General features: G+C 46.7%; 1 protein-coding gene across 6 annotated transcripts in view; it reads left to right on the top strand.

The window, feature by feature from the left end:
- The window catches only part of ARHGEF28 (Rho guanine nucleotide exchange factor 28), a 954,264-nt gene that overhangs the window by 637,611 nt on the left and 303,668 nt on the right, over positions 1–12,985 (top strand). The gene's annotated exons all lie outside the window — the stretch shown is intronic.

The following is a 12,985-nucleotide window of genomic DNA, read 5'->3' as shown; positions in this document are numbered from 1 at the left end:
CGTCACTGCGGTTTTCGAGATGATTTAGTTTAGTGTCGCCTGCTGTCCCCCGCGGGCGGCCCGTTGCGCGCTTTCACTTGGCTGATTTCAGGGATAGTTTCTCTAACACCGTCCTGGCCGGAGCGGGGGGTGTGAGGACAGCGGCGCTCTGCGCGGGGACAGGCGGATGGACCAGGAGCGCGGCGCTGCATCTTGTGGTGACTGCGCGGGGCCTGTACCTGCAACCTGCGCGTCTTTTCATGCTGACAGGATGATAATAGAATAGAACCGGCTCAGCATGTCTGGTTTTAATTGAGCTTGAGTTATATGGAGAAAGTGTATAAGCATCTAGGTAAAAAGACACACACATGTACAGATACACACGCATACACACATGCACATATGTACAGAAACACACACACACGCATATGTACAGATACACATACACACATGCACACATATGTACCGAAACACACACATATGTACAGATACACACTCATACACACACACATATGTACAGATACGCATACACACATGCACAATTATGTACAGAAACACACACACACACATATGTACAGATACACACACAAACACACATGCACACGTATGTACAGATACACACACATATGTACAGATACACACACGCACACATATATTCGTTTTATTTGAATGCTATACAGCTCGATATTTGCGGTACAGAGCTTGATGGGCCGATCTGATGGATAACACAAACGTGAGATTGTGCGACGGTGCTGTCGCGCGACGAAGGCGCAGCAGTTGCAAACAGGCCCCAGATATATAGTGGAGTTTCACAACGTGATCAAATGTGATGAAATGACGCAACGTTCATACTCCAGTTCAGAGCACGTGTTGAACGTGTGGAAGAGGAGGCGCGCGGGTGAAGGGCACCGAAGGTCACACTGCAAGGCTGTGTCTAGGAGTCTTTGAGGGTGCAGTGAGGCCGGCGGCTGAACTGAGGAGCAGAATAACGTGAAATCATCGCCGCGGTCTAAATCAAGGGAAAGGCAGACTTGAGGGCTGTGCTTCGAGAGTGGAGCCATCTTCTCTCTACCCATTTGGTGTCAGTAGCTGGGCACATGATGGGCAGGCCGCGCTCATGTTACAGTCCCTCAGTAGAACAAGAAACAAGGACAAGAAGGTGGACTTCCAGAATATATTGACATTTATTTACTGCCCTGCCAAAATATTGTGGCCAGAACATGGTATGGGCATGTGTATAAAGGCAAGTTTTGAATTATTATTCTTAACTCTACACGTGTTTGTCTTTAAATTGTATATGTCATCAAAGTACATACTTGTGGACTTAAGGAGAGTAATTCTATTCTTTCCTTGATTTGTTTTCAGTTGTCTTGTATTTTGACCATAATATTTTGAAAAGGTCGATATTTCTGGCTCCTTTTTCACGTTAAAAAGGCAACCTGTCTACTGACTGTGTGAGCTGTGCTTAGGATGCTGCTAGTTCCTGTTGCTGCTGTCTGGTATTCGGGGTGTGCAGTTTGTATTGCACAAGTCCAGTAACAGGTAGATCCTCGTCACTATTCTAGCTGTCAGTTATGCAGGTTCATTGACATCCTGGCATAGTTTTTCCCTGCAAACTGACAATATTTACTCGCCAGGGCTGGTTGGCAGTGAGAATGGATGAGGTGTTTTCTTGCGAGCTGACTTTAATGGTGTTTTCTTCAATAGATTGAAATTAGATGGGTGTAGGTGATCTTGTTTCTTCTCAGAACAGCTGAAAAGTTGTGTGCAACTGCAGATCTTCAGGTGGAAAATTATATTGAGGCACCTGTTGGTGTGATGCATAGTTTGTGTGAAAATTACCGGATATTCGCATGACAAAAAAGATTTAAGCTTTGCAACCCCCTGCTGGCAATATAACCATGCACCTCTCACATTGCTGCATTTTCATGGGATTATGCCTCATATGCGAGACTGGTACAACAAGCATTATTCGGTCCAAACCCACTGTATTATTCTCATTGTGTAACATTTCATTACAATACTAAGTAGAACACCTCTAGAAATGCACATGTCCTGGTTTTATCCTCGCTTCATTAATTTAGTTCCTTTTAAAAAGAATAACACTTTTTTTTTCCTAAGCACAGATTCCAACACAGTCTAAGCCAGTTGTTGAGTCATAATTGAAATCCAAGGAATGTCCTTGGCAGGGACAGACCATGAGGCATTAACAAACCCAATCCATACACATCACTTCTTTCCTTCAGTCTGCTCTTCAGGCATTCTTTTAAATGTATCGTAATTGTATTTATAAGCCACCTATTTCACAACATTTCATTTTATGGTGGTCTTTCACGCTCCACGCAGGCGGTGGGAGCACCACACTCTACAGTGTAACGCGCTGTGGGCAGTCAATGCACAGACATATTTTGTCGCAGTGGGGATATTTGCTTTTTTTCCCACAACGGAGAGACCCATACATCTGACAAAGATTACAAAAATGCCTACTGCCTCACGTCACACTTTAATCCGACTTTTTATGTCTCTGAAACACAAGAACCCGAAGAATGAAAGTCATTGCTATAAATAAACCATTGTACAAGTAACACACACGCAAGAGACATTGCGCACAAGCCTAAACACACCAGCAACTTGGAATGAACAGTCAGGAACAGAAACAAGAGAGCAGAAGGGAGAATGAGAGGAGGAAGGAACAAATGAAGATAAACAATATAACCTCTGTTGTTTCAGAAAGAGTCATGGGCAGAGGGTGCCTGAGTGACACTCACAAAGCAAGGTCAGACAGCAAAGCTCATGCACACTTTTACAGAGTGCAGTCTGAGCATGCCTGCTAAGCAGCTCGAACAACCCACCAGTACGCTACTCGGGTTATTCACAGAAGACAGGATCGTTTTTAGGTGTCACCTACCCGACAATGCGAGCTTTCTATTTGTGAAAAGACCAATTGTCACTTTGCACTGGAATTAGTGCCATTGCATTGCTTATCATTAGTTAGTTTTACTGTCGTTTTCATTTTCTTGCTTTTTATTTGTTAGCTTGTGTGGGCTTGCCTTGTTTTCTCTCAGAGCATGACCTCATTACTGGTGTCCTTTCACTGCATAATTTTCACGCACTACTTTATTTTTTGGGTCAAGTACTGCAAAAGTTTGCATGTGTTTTCCTACTGTCTTCCTCATACTTCTCACTTCTCTTCCCCCTTCTGCGCTTCATGTTCTTGTCTCTCCCCAATGTCCTTCCCCCTGCCCCCCTCTGTGTTGTGGCCACCCTTGTGTGCTGCGTCACCCTTTATTGCTTTCTCGCGTGTGCTTCTCCCACAGCTCCACGTTGTACTTCTCCCCTGCCCTCTATGTTGCTTCCTCTCCCTGACCTCCATGTTGCTTCCTCGCATGCTCTCCTTATTGCTTTCCTCACCCATGCTGCCTGTGTTGCTTCCTCCCACCCACACCCTCCATGTAGCATGCATGGTGCACATGTCTACAAAATGATGCAGCCAGTACAGGCTTATTTGTAGTCTCACCTTTTGCAATGCTGCATAGTATCGTTGGTGCTGTATAGCATCACTAAAAACTATTCTATATAGGCCCCATAGGCAAGGCCTATTCGATTTGCCAGTGCTTGTTGTTTCAGGCAGTAAATATAAAAAGTCACTAACGTTTGTATAATCCTGTTTGTGTTGGTTGTGGACCAAAAAATGTGTTTTAACTTTTAGAAAGTTCAAACAAAAAAGTAGAAGTAAATACAGAAACTAAGAGGCTCTCCCACTAATAGAACTACATCTATGGGTTGCACTGTCCTGGCACTGTGCTTCCTAGATAGGAGGGCAGAGAGTCAGCAGGAATGCTTAGACTTTGAGTGGCGCTTTACAGATTGTCTTTTAGAATGGTGTGTGCAAGGTTCCAGTTCCTGGATGATGAGGAGTCAATGCAGTGACGCGTTAGGAAAATAAGGGGTAGCGGAAGCAAATTATCTATTGTAAAATATAATACATTGAAAGTCAAATTGAGTTGTTTGATGTTAGACTTTTTGTCCTTGTCAGTAACTTACTATAATCATGCTGTGCACTTGCAGCACACAAAGTGTAATCATTTTAAAAAGTGTGTACAGATGCATCACTATGTTAACACCTGAAGTGGCAGAGGAAGGAAAGGGACTCTGACAGTATTTACATTTATTGAAAGTGCTTCTAATTGCAATAGACAGTAGCTCTTAGAAGCAGGCTGCTCTTCCAGGACCAGGCTAGCCTTGCTGGAGTTTTACTGGCACGATCTGTCCATCTCATGAACCCACATTATCTTGTGTCTATTAAAGTCGATGGCCCACTTTTCAGTGAATTGAATTGCCTTTTTCAGAGCCACTTGATGCAGTGGGGAACGTATGACTTAACAACGCATACATTTACAACGTATGCCTTTACAACGCAGTTTTATACCGCAACATACCTTACAACGCATACATTTACATTGCATGCCATTACAACACATTTTTTCAAACTACATTTACAACGCATTGCATTATATCGCATTATACCTTTAGAACACATACCATTACATTGCATTTAAGGTAAGTGTTGGATAGTGTAGGGGTAAAAATTACTATTCTAATTCCAGGGGATGCAACAGTAGGGTAAGTGTTGGATAGTGTAGGGGTACTATGCATTGAATGGTATGCAGTGTAATGGACCCAGCTTACCACTATCTGTGACCGGGGGCTGATAAGCAGCAGAAGGCCCAAATTGTCCACTATCAACAACCCCACTGAATACGAAATGTTGTTTCATGCCAGTTTCAATTTCACAGGTTCTGCCTGCACACACATTAAATCTTGTGCTGTTTAAGTTCAATGAGTCAATAACGCAGTTAAATGTCATTTTTTTCCAGTTCTCAAAAAAAGTTATTAATTTGCTATGTAGAGTTGCTCTTATGTTTAGAGCCAGTTTCCATAGGTCTTACAATTCATGAAGGATGCCAGGAGTACTCCTGGAAAGCTGTGATTGTTGCAGCTTCCCAGTAATGGCCCATGCATAAACATATACACTTTCAGAAATGTAGCACCTGATAATTTCCTAATTCTTCAGTGCTTTTACGCCAAATACCCTTTTTATTTCTTTGCATGAAAACTGTTTTTGCAAGGGAAGATCTGCTTCCACTCCTCAGCCATTCACTCTGGGAGGGTTCCTTCCTTTCGCACTGTGAAAACAAATTTACTCCTGTCTTGTGTAGATGTACATTTGTGCCATTTTCAGGGTGGTATACTGCCCGCATAGGTTTATACTGCCCGCATAGGTTTGTCAATAAACTTGCAGGTTTGTGGTTGTCAGGTCTCTACCATGAAACACTCACCCTGGGAGGAAGGTTGCTTAAAAGTGTGGCATATAGTGGTTGAGTAAATAAATAATTGAGAGCAAATTCATGTTTTGTGAATCGCAAAGTGCAGTTTGCACCCTTATATGATGTACATTGAATTGCTACTCGTGTGGAAATATCTTTGTGAATTTGACCCATAATCTTGTGATGCCCTGGATTCACTCTTGATCACTGTTCCATACACTATAATCACTGCTTAGAAATGAATTACAGTTGGCAGACTGGGCATAAATTACTCCAGGAAGGTCATTGGGTAGTCCACTCCACGCAAGGAACATGGTAGTTTGCTGTGATTTAAACATCCTTTCTATCCAAGCTTATCACAAGTAGGCATCTTTAAGTGGTCCATGCACACCTGCATCATCCATCCGACCAGCAGAGTAATATGTGCTGCTCTTGCCACCATCTTGATTTGCTATCCCATTTGAGGTCATTATAATTATCATTCTTTTTTAGATTTTAATGTGTACGTAGGCCACAGTGAAGATGTTCCTCACAATGCCATATGGTTCTCATTAAATTCTGGTGTGTCAACTGCTGTTAATGCCTAGGTACCGTAGAATGCTTTAGTTTCATGTCAAGCCTCAAAATAAACGTGTATTTTAATATACCTTATACACGATTTATTGTGACTAGAGCAGTCAAGGAAAGAGTACAGAGAAAATGAAGTACAAGTGAGGGAAAGATGCATTTGCATGTGGTTGAAAATGAAGAAAGCACTCTTTCCTTATGCTTACAAAACGTTTTAGTCTATTTTTTCCAAATAAAACCGTTCATACACGCCTTTCACACAGTATAGTGATGTAGACAGGGTTTTGCTGCATCACGGATTGAAACCCTAACCTCCATTATGGATAATTTTTGGAATATGTTCCATGAGTTTGGTTTCTGATGGCTATCTTTTCTCTTGTACATAGTGCAGAGTTTTGGAATAGTCTTCCTTTGTTTCTTTTGTCCTTTATGCCACCTTCAAATACTGAACGCATTTCTGACAGTGTTCCATGTGTCTCTGTTTTGAGCCATTTTTAGGTCTCGTGACCTATCAATGCGCAAGCATTGAGGTCACGAAACTATAGGGCTTTAAACAGACTTTAACTGACTGGCGATTTGGTCCTGTGCCCGTGCGCTTTTAGGTCAATGCGCAAGCGCATTGACCTAAAATGCGCGTGCACAGCATCAAATTGTCAGCCATCTGTTGCCCAGCTTGGTGCCGCTCCACCCCCTGCAGCATCAAAGGCTTTCACGGCCGGCCAGCCGTGCTTTCAGTTTCACGGCCGCCCGGCCGTGTGAAGTGCTGCTGTGTCGCATTTCTCCTCTCACTCCCCACAGCAATGCCCTCCGTCTTGTTTCTCTCTCTCTCTTCAGCTCGTCGTGAACTAGAGGGGGCCAAGAAAATGAGTTAATTTGCTTCCCGAAAACACAGTGCCTGTGAACCGCACTCTCAATAAATTCCAAAAAACTATTCTTTCTGCTGAACTCTTTTTCAGTCTCTGTTACTTGATGGAATAAGTAACTCGCGGGAATGTCTCGAAACCACATATTTAATTGCGAATAAATCGCGTTCTACGAATCTCAGTTTGGCTCGCTTCTCCCCCTTCCTGTCACGCAGTCAGGCACATCTCTGGGATCTGGGAGGACTGTTCACTTCTCGTTGTTTTCTTTTGCAGCTTCAATCCGTTTAGTTATGGTATGCCGGGTTGAGGAGATTCCAGGGGGCACACAAAAGGGAAACGAGTTTGACACTTTACGTAGCTGGGGGCACACCCCCTCCCCCACTGCTGTAGGTATCTGCACCCTCCTTACCCTTCCTGTTGCTGTCTGCCCCCCATTGAGAATGGTCGCGCACTGCTTCTGCATCAGAGCAGAGTGCCGGGAATGACCTGGAATCAGGTACCTGACAATGACGAGCAGTTTGTGCCAGACTATCAGGCTGAAAATTGTAAGTACCCCATTCAATGATGTCAGTGCATGGTCCCTCCGAAGTGGCACTGCATCCGCCTGGGTACTATCCCAGAACAATGCTGCTCTCTGCTTGCCACATTGCCTCTGTGGGGTCATTCTTCTACATTAGCCACAGGCCATGCCACGCTTTACCTACGTGGCCACAGTCTCGCTCTGCAGATGCTCTCTGCCGTTCTCTATCCCTCTTTGTCTCCCTCTCTTCCTCTGTACCTTATCTGCATTTTTTTCTCGGCCTCTACCTACGAACTGCGCTTGTTCTCCAAGTCTGTCCGCGTTTGCAGGGATTCTAGCAAAACCACCATGCTGTCTCGGTCTGCAGCCTCTCTAGCAACTCTTCACCTCTTTACCTTTGTGTTTTTTTATTTCTCTTTCTAGCTTTTTCAGCCTCTTTCCCTCTGTCCGCCTTTGTTTCTCCAACATTTTCTGTCTTGCTTTCTTTTCTCACTTATACGTTATCTTTGTTTGTTTCTTCCTTTGTCTTTTCTTCTCTTTTTCTCTCTCCGCTAAGCTGCCTCTGCGTACTATGAGTATGTAGCAAATCTTCTTTTCTTTGCGTCTCATACTGTCTCTATTTTACTTTATTTCTTAGTTGTTCTTTGTCACCCTCATTATTTTTTCTTTTTCCTCTATTTTTTCTTAGTTTTCTATCTTGCTACTTTGATCTCTTGCTATTTTTTCTGTTCCACTTTTATCTTCCATAATTTGCCTCCTACTTCTTTTTTTCATCTCTCCATTCTATTTTAATTTTTCCGCTTTCATTCTCTACTTTAAATGAGAATTATGATGAGTGATAAAACATTTGTTTGCAATTTGTTAATCCTGTAAGCATCCCTATCGTTTTTCCGTTAAATTGTAAAATCTAACCTCTAATATGTACTGTTACATGTCTTTCCATGGATTTACAAATGGGGAACTCCAAGTCTAGCCCTAGACCTTAGCCTACACTTATCCTTTACCCTTATCCTGTTTACCAGGCCGGTCGCTCCCCTCACCGCCACGCAGCCCCCTGTGTGACCACTGACCGCTGCTGCATTGTGTCTGCCTGCGTTAAGATTGACTGTGCCCTCCTTCTCTTCTGTACCCACGAGTGAGTGATTCTAATGCCCAGTTCTGCTGATACAAGGCTTCTAGACAATATACACAACCACCCCATCCACCACCGCATCCACCATCACCACATCCACCGCATCCTCCACCATCACATCCACCACCACATCCACCATCACCTCCACATCCACCATGACATCCACCACCACCACATCCACCACCGCATCCACCACCACCGCATCCACCACCACCACCACCACCACCACACCCACCACCAGTACATCCACCACCACATCCACTACCACCACCACCCCATCCACCACTACCACCACCACCACATCCACCACCGCATCCACCACATCCACCGCATCCACCACCACATCCACCGCATACACCACCACATCTACCATCACCACCACATCCACCACCACCACATCCACCACCACCACATCCACCACCACCACATCCACCATAACATCCACCATCACATCCACATCCACCACCACATCCACCATCACCTTCACATCCACCATGACATCCACCGCCACATCCACCACCACATCCACCACCATCACATCCACCACCGCCACATCCACCACCACATCCACCACCGCTTCCACCACCACCACTTCCACTACCACCACTGCATCCACCACCACCACATCCACCACCACTACATCCACCACCACCACTACATCCACATCCACCACCACCACCACCCCATCCACCACCACCACCGCATCCACCACCACCGCATCCACCACCACATCCACCATCACCACCACATCCACCACCACCACCACCACATCCACCATCACCTCCACATCCCCATGACATCCACCGCCACATCCACCACCACCGCATCCACCACCACCACCACACCCACACCCACCACCACCACCACACCCACCACCACATCCACCATCACCTCCACATCCACCATGACATTCACCGCCACATCCACCGCCACATCCACCACCACATCCACCACATCCACCACCATCACATCCACCACCACATCCACCACATCCACCACCATCACATCCACCACCACATCCACCACCATCACAACCACCACCGCCACATCCACCACCACCGCCACATCCACCACCACCCCCACCAACACCGCATCCACCACCACCACAACCACCACCCCATCCACCACTACATCCACCACCCCATCCACCACTACATCCACCACCACATCCACCACAACCACCACCCCATCCACCACCGCATCCACCACCACCACCGCATCCACCACCACCACCGCATCCACCGCATCCACCACCACCACCGCATCCACCACCACATCCACCATCACCATCACATCCACCACCACCACCACATCCACCATCACCTCCACAACCACCACCATATCCACCATCACCTCCACATCCACCATCACCTCCACATCCACCACCACCACCACCACCACCACATCCACCATCACCTCCACATCCACCATTACCTCCACATCCACCATGACATCCACCACCACCACATCCACCACCACCGCATCCACCACCACGACCACACCCACCTCCACTACATCCACCACCACATCCACTACATCCACCACCCCATCCACCACAACCACCACCCCATCCACCACCACCACCGCATCCACCACCACCACCGCATCCACCATCACCGCATCCACCATCACCACATCCACCGCATCCACCACCACCGCATCCACCATCACATCCACCATCACCACCACATCCACCATCACATCCACCACCACCACATCCACCACAACCACCACCCCATCCACCACTACATCCACCACCACATCCACCACAAACAACAACCCATCCACCACCACCACCGCATCCACATACACCGCATCCACCACCACATCCACCATCACCACCACATCCACCATCACATCCACCACAACCACCAAAACCACCATCACCTCCACAACCACCTCCACATCCACCATCACCTCCACATCCACCATGGCATCCACCACCACCACATCCACCACATCCGCATCCACCACCACCACCACACCCACCACCACTACATCCACCACCACATCCACCTCAACCACCACCCCATCCACCACCACCACCGCATCCACCACCACCACCGCATCCACCATCACCACCGCATCCACCATCACCACCGCATCCTCCACCACCACCGCATCCACCATCACCACATCCACCGCATCCACCACCACCGCATCCACCACCACATCCACCATCACCACCACATCCACCATCACATCCACCACCACCACATCCACCATCACATCATCCACCATCACCTCCACATCCACCATGACATCCACCACATCCACCACCACCGCATCCACCACCACCGCATCCACCATCACCACATCCACCGCATCCACCACCACCGCATCCACCATCACCACCACATCCACCATCACATCCACCACCACATCCACCACCCCATCCACCACTACATCCACCACCACATCCACCACAAACAACAACCCATCCACCACCACCACCGCACCTACCACCACCGCATCCACCACCACATCCACCGCATCCACCACCACCGCATCCACCACCACATCCACCATCACCACCACATCCACCATCACATCCACCACCACCACCAAATCCACCATCACCTCCACAACCACCACCACATCCACCATCACCTCCACATCCACCATGGCATCCACCACCACCACATCCGCATCCACCACCACCGCATCCACCACCACCACCACACCCACTACCACTACATCCACCACCACATCCACCTCAACCACCACCCCATCCACCACCACCACCGCATCCACCATCACCACATCTACCGCATCCACCACCACCGCATCCACCACCACATCCACCATCACCACCACATCCACCATCACATCCACCACCACCACATCCACCATCACATCCACCACCACCACATCCACCATCACCTCCACATCCACCACCACCGCATCCACCACCACCACCACACCCACCACCACTACATCCACCACCACATCCACTACAACCACCACCACATCCACTACAACCACCACCCCATCCACCACTGCCACCACCATCGCATCCACCACCGCATCCACCACCACATCCACCGCATCCACCACCACATCCACCATCACCACCACATCCACCATCACCACCACATCCACCATCACATCCACCACCACCACCACATCCACCACCACATCCACCATCACCTCCACATCCACCATCACCTCCACATCCACCACCACATCCACCACCACATCCACCCCCACATCCACCATCACCACCACCACCACATCCACTACCACATCCACCACCACCATATCCCCCAGATCCACCACCACCACATCTATATGTGTGTGGCTCTGTGTGTGTTTAGGTGCAAATGCAATGTTCTTGGATTTTCGTCACAATAAAATACACTGAACATAATCTTCACAAAAGTTATTTACAAACGTTTAAGCTATTGCCATTATAAATTACAATAACTTTTATTAAAGTATTAATTATTTACAAAATTAAAAGCCATTGTTATTTGTAATATCAATACATCTAAGTCACGTAAATACAACACACATTGCATTACAAATGCTATAGGTGTCACATTTGCAAAAGTTACAACTATTGACATTGTAACTGACAAAGCTATTAATTTTGCTACTTTCAAAACCAACACATAAATAAAAAAAAGTGTCATTTAGAATACCAATAGCTCAAACTTTCCTAATGCGAGACCTATTGCATTTCCAATGCTTGTTCATCTTTCTTGCCATGCCGTTCAGTTAAGTGGAGTATGTTAGTCACTGTATGTAAAAACACCAGATTCGGGCTTAAGGTTGCCTATAGACAATCAAATGACATTTTGTGGACATGCCTTGTATTTGCATTGGTTTGTCACTTATTCAGAGGTATCACTAGTGACTTGACTTTCTGGAGGATGAGGTGGGGCGACGTCAGATCCCTCTTCCCTAGTGGCCGGGAGGATATGTTCTTGGTGTGAGTAGGCTCTTGAGGCTGACGACCAGTGGTTAGCACCCACGCGTGGCTCCCTCAAGTAAGCAGGAGAATGAACAGTGGTTTATCTGAACTTTTGAATCACTGCATCCACTTGTGGTTTTAGGGACGGGAGGAGTGCTGGTAACTCCAGAGCACCAAACATTTGGTTTTGATGTTAGGTTTTAGGAGGACCAATCAGCTTTTAGAGGACTAAAGTTTAATTGCACCAGGCTTGAAGGGCTTTATTTGCATTTGTATAATTTGGGATGAACGACATTGCAGATGAGCTGATATTTTATAATGAGTCTTGTTATTGTGTCTTATTCCAAAATTGTTGGCTAAGTTCAATGAAACTATGAAGTTCGTCTGGATGGCGATAATGATAGGCAGTAGTAAGGTGACAATTAGTTATACAGAAGCCATTGGTTTAAAGCTAGAAACAACACATTAGGTTATTGTGACAGGAAATCTGCTTTGACCATTCGAGCTCCTTAGTCTTGGAAAGTCCTTTCCCATGCGTGTAGTGAGAACTCATCCATGTGTTGATTCAAATGGCATTGTACCTGAGTGATGAACTAATCATCGTATGTATGGACTCTTGGGTCCCTACCAGTCATCATCTCAGTAGTCATAGAACAGGTCGAACGCTTCTTCTGAAGATCT

Source organism: Lissotriton vulgaris, chromosome 3_1 (genome assembly GCF_964263255.1).
Source record: "Lissotriton vulgaris chromosome 3_1, aLisVul1.2, whole genome shotgun sequence".
NCBI classification, from domain to species: domain Eukaryota; kingdom Metazoa; phylum Chordata; class Amphibia; order Caudata; family Salamandridae; genus Lissotriton; species Lissotriton vulgaris.
The sequence above is the reverse complement of the archived record's forward strand: the minus strand, read 5'-3'. Positions and strand labels throughout refer to the sequence as shown.